General features: G+C 39.9%; 1 pseudogene; it reads left to right on the forward strand.

Annotated features, from left to right (window-relative positions):
• The first annotated feature begins 214 nt into the window (after positions 1-214).
• LOC136128217 (geranylgeranyl transferase type-2 subunit beta-like) lies at positions 215-1953 on the forward strand (annotated as a pseudogene).
• The last annotated feature ends 2697 nt before the right edge of the window (positions 1954-4650 follow it).

The raw sequence follows: 4650 nt of genomic DNA on the forward strand, positions 1-4650 counted from the left end.
ATTCACGGTTAGAGGGACGCCTTGTCCTCACAAGGACTTGTTGCAGACCAGCACTTCGATTTCTTTCTTACCTCCTTCTCCCTCACTAATGGTAATATTTGATGCTGCTAGAGATGAAGTTCTGGAAGGAAAGGTCAGAAAGAGGCCAAGAAAGTCTTATTGGCTGACACTGCCATAAGGTGGCATTGGGGGTTTCAATCTGGTTCTTCCTCTCATGGGCTCTTTGTTAGGTTCTTCAGAGAAGCCCACTGGGAGCCTCTCACCATGCCTCCTAAAGTGTGGATAATTTGGGACTAGATGATGCATTCTCTTCTGCACTCATCAGCCCCTCATGGGTCTACCCCACTTGGGGTTACCTTGCCCCTCTAGACAGTCCTTTTCAGCCATATTTTCACAGGCTCCAGGCTGGCTCTTGCTCACCTGGACCACAGTTACGAATCCTTGCCCTCATAAACAGTAGAATGGAGCCACACTGGTGTAGCCCATATTGATCTCTTTCACTACTTGCCACCTCAGATTGATAGCAGAGCCTCCTTCCTTGAGATTCCTAAGGGATATATTGGATAACTATCCACTGTGCCTCCTAAACTCCTGCTGATACACACCACAGCACACATTTTAGCCCTTCTCTTCAAGCTTAATCTAAAGGGAATGCATCTTCTACCCCCAGTCCCCCTCAGCACACTGATGCCTATCTCCAAAGAATGACCCTCCTCATAAATCTTATCTCAGTCTTCAGAAACATTACCAGCTCGTTTCAGTCTCAGACATGGGCACACCGCAGAAGGATGTTATTAACAAGTCAGATGCACCCGACACCCTATTAGTGGAGAAGCATGCAGATTATATAGCATCCTATGGCTCAAAGAAAGATGATTACGAATACTGTATGTCTGAATATTTGAGAATGAGTGGCATCTATTGGGGTCTGACTGTAATGGATCTCATGGGACAACTACATCGCATGAATAGAGAAGAAATTCTGACATTAAGTCTTGTCAACACGAGTGTGGTGGAATAAGTGCTAGTATTGGACATGATCCTCATCTTTTGTACACTCTTAGTGCTGTCCAGATTCTTACTCTCTATGATAGTATTAATGTTATTGATGTAAATAAAGTTGTGGAATATGTTCAGAGTCTACAGAAAGAAGATGGTTCTTTCACTGGAGATATTTGGGGTCCCACTAAGCAGCTGGTCTAACTGGAGTTAATGGTCTGCTGGAAGTTCCAGCATGCACTGTGCTAGTTATATCAGCATACAGGAGTAATGGAACAAAGGGGGGCAGTCTAAAAGATAAGGGCTGAATGCAGTGCAGGCAGGAGAGACCAGCTGCTTCATGGGATGTGAAAATCTACTTTTATATAATAGGGAGAAATCGACACAAGATTCTCTTTTTGTGTGGTGGCAACTTTGGCTCTATTGGGGAAGCTGGATGCTATTAATGTGGAAAAGGCAATCGAACTTGTTTTATCATGTATGAACTTTGATGGTGGATTTGGTTGCAGGCTAGGTTCTGAATCCCATGCTGGGCAGAGCTATTGTTGCACAGGATTCCTGGCTATTACTAGTCAGTTGCATTGAGTAAATTCTGATTTACTTGGTTGGTGGCTTTGTGAATGACAGCTTCCATCAGGTGGACTCAATGGAAGGCCAGAGAAGTTACCAGATGTATGCTATTCGTGGTGGGTGTTGGCTTCCCTAAAGATAATTGGAAGGCTTCATTGGATTGACAGAGAGAAACTGCGCAGTTTCATTTTAGCATGTCAAGGTGAAGAAACGGGAGGATTTGCAAACAGGCCAGGAGATATGGTAGATCCTTTTCATACTCTATTTGGAATTGCTGGATTGTCACCTTTGGGAGAAGAACAGATGAAACCTGTTAGCCCTGTTTTTTGCATGCCTGAAGAAATACGTCGGAGAGTGAATGTTCAGCCTGAACTAGTGAGCTAGGTTAGATCCCTTGATGCAAAAGGTGCTTAGTGTAGTTTTACTGTCTTAACATTTCAGTATTTGAAGTGCTTAACAAACTTAATGGCTGTCATGTTAATATTTTATACATGAATTGTGTTGATTTTAATAAATTATATAATTATACATATTGTAAATTAGAGACCTTTGTTGTATCTTAGGCTTTCCATTTTCTTCTGGAATGCTGTTATTCTGAGCGTAATATTTTGTTTATGCTTCAATGTATCTATCTTGTCTCCATAACAGCAAACTGAGTTGAACTCTTATTTAGCTGATGAAGTCTTGTGTTCTGATTTTCCCATGTACTCCCTTGACATGTTATATATAACTATAGTTAATATAAATTGGTCTTTGTCAATGAGAATGTTAACTGATAAAGAATTGTTGAACCCCATAGGAATTAAAAGATGAAAAAACAAAACAAAACACAACATTACCATTTTACTTCCTTGGTGGGAGTAAAGGGTTTTCAAGAGTCTTGTAACTACTTTTCAAACATTCCTTTTTAAATTCTGCATATAACCTGGCAGTTTCTTTGGAATACATCCCTTAGGGTATCTTGGTGTCTAAGATGAAACTTCCGAATTAAAGTCCTGTTACTCAAATAAATGTTCACAAAACAGTAATAAGTAGACATTTGAATGTATTAGTCTTCACTGATAGGCATTATTGACTTGTACGTATGAATTTAGGGTTAGTGATCTGTAGAGAGGCCCCTAAGTAACAAATAAATTAATTGTTCTTTATGCCCTTGATGTAGATCTTATCTTGATACCCTCACAGGCCTAGTGAGTGAAGAGGTGAACAAGAGAAGCTTTTTAATTGTTCTTCAAAAATTCTGTAGCTAGTAAATCAAGAGGATTCCAGAATACAACATATGTGTTATTTGGATTGGGAAGGCATTTTCTCATAGAAAGAACATGGTAAGTAGTTCAAGATGAGTGTCTGATGAATGAATTAAACAATGATCAGGTATCTAGGCTTTCTCTAAGGAATTCAATTATGTCCCTAAAATTACTAGCCTGTAATCTGAATGCTAAGAACAGAGTGACATATGGTTTTGGTAGAAGAAGAAGAGTTTTTTTTCCTCTCTTAGACTGAGTTGGACAAAGTGTTTAGCCAGTTTGGCTTTGGTATACTTTTTTTTTTTTTTTTTTTTGCGGTAAGCGGGCCTCTCACTATTGTGGCCTCTCCCGTTGCGGAGCACAGGCTCCGGACGCACAGGCTCAGCGTCCATGGCTCAAGGGCCTAGCCGCTCCGCGGCATGTGGGATCTTTCCGGACCGGGGCACGAACCCGTATGCCCTGCATTGGCAGGCGGACTCTCAACCACTGCGCCACCAGGGAAGCCCTGGCTTTGGTATACTTTAACCTCCTTTTTTTTTGGATACCTTTGTCCTGTCTCCCTGTGCTCAGGCACCTATTTACCCAGTATACTAATAGTTTTCTAAATCCCAAGCCCAGCCTTCTTTTCAGAGTTTTCTACATTCCTAATTCACCTCCACTTTTCATTAACACAGTTCACATCAGCACCACTCACTGATCTAAGTTGGAGATAGCAGAAAGTGTTATGATTGAATTAATTCACACTAATGTTTAGATGGCTGGAAATAGTTTAAATAGTTTATCCGTGCTGGAAATCCAATATTTGCATTTTAAAAAAGAGGTTTATTAATCCAAATTAATTTAATCTGTGAAGGAATGAGTATCTTGCATAGGGCCTGGGATATGTTAAACTTTCAGTATTATTTGTTGAATGAATGGATGAATGTTGGGCTTTCAGGCAGTATAAAAAAATGAAGTGAACATTTTGTGCAATTTAGGGAAGATATTTCTAGGTAGGGGTGGCATCTTTTTAGACTTACCAGCTCTACCTTCAGGGTCAGCTCCTTAGACTGTTTTGCTTTTCAAAGTTCTAAGGTAAAACCCATAGAGTATTTAAAAATCTAAACATTTTTACAACTCACAAATGGAAGTAGAAAACAAAGGCAGTGGGAAATTGGGGAGTTGGGATTGGGTCAGGAATTGTAATGGCAAAGGTACTTGTTAGTCCAGATTTGTAAAATTGAGGGACTCTGAACTGAAATACAATATGAGTAGAGTGTAAAAGTTAGATTTGACTTCATGTTTATTTAGCTTTTTTGGTGTAAATTATCTGTATCCTTTTATCAAGACTATGTAACATGAGCTCCTTGGTTTCTTTCACAGCTATTTTGCTTCTCTAAATAACCAAAACTGTGACAGAGACTGGGCTCAATGAGGGAAAGAGAGGAAAAAAAAAAAGGAAAGAAATTTGCCTTGTGTCCCAGCAGTCACAGTCAGTATATGAAGAGGAGGCTGATGAACTTGCTTGAGCTACACTGTAGGTTGTGAGTTAGGGCTGGTGCCTTTGAACTGCTTTACTCTGCCCAGACGCTAGGTAATCTGGACTGAAAAACAATGAAAAAGGCAATATGGAATAACATATACTAATAAAGTACCTGAAGTTACTATATATTCAATGCCAGGTAAAATAACCCTTCACTACCATAAAGAGCAGTGGGTATAGCTAAACTTTTCCAAATAAATACTAATGTAAAACATCAGGAGGAAAAATGGCCCCACAAACTAAATATACGTTTCACATTAGTAAAATAATGCTATGGGGTTTGAAAAGAGGGGGCGGGGGGAGGAGGAATCA

This window comes from Phocoena phocoena, chromosome 1 (genome assembly GCF_963924675.1).
Source record: "Phocoena phocoena chromosome 1, mPhoPho1.1, whole genome shotgun sequence".
Taxonomy (NCBI): domain Eukaryota; kingdom Metazoa; phylum Chordata; class Mammalia; order Artiodactyla; family Phocoenidae; genus Phocoena; species Phocoena phocoena.